Below are 566 nucleotides of genomic sequence, written 5' to 3' on the forward strand. Positions count from 1 at the left end.
TAAACTCTCTTTCATGGTAAATGAGCATCATTCAATTGTTTTTATAAATTATTTTAGTAAAACTTCATATACTCCCTAAATTAGTGGACAAACAATTATAAAAGCGCTATTCCCTAGAGAAATAGAGACAAAAAAGGTTCTAAACCTCTTTGCCATCATCATATATTAGTACAGGAGGCAACTATGCTTTAAAACAATTTTGTCATATTTTTTTAAATTTTCTCAAAATCTATGTGTTAATTGTTTTAAAATTTCAAACCATATTCTACATTTGTATTAATGTATGCTAAACTCTCTTTCATGGTAAATGAGCATCGTTCAATTGTTTTTATAAATTATTTTAGTAAAACTTCATATACTCCCTAAATTAGTGGACAAACCATTATAAAATCGCTATTCTCTAGATAAATAGAGACAAAAAAGGCCCAAACCACTTTCACCATCATCATATATTCGTACAGGAGGCAACTATCCATTAAAACAACATTGTCATATTTTTTGGTGTTTTCTCAAAATCTATGTGTTAACCCTTACGAAAATATTGAATTTTTGGTAAATGTTTTATA

The sequence above is a fragment of the Brassica oleracea genome, chromosome C2, assembly GCF_000695525.1.
Source record: "Brassica oleracea var. oleracea cultivar TO1000 chromosome C2, BOL, whole genome shotgun sequence".
NCBI classification, from domain to species: domain Eukaryota; kingdom Viridiplantae; phylum Streptophyta; class Magnoliopsida; order Brassicales; family Brassicaceae; genus Brassica; species Brassica oleracea.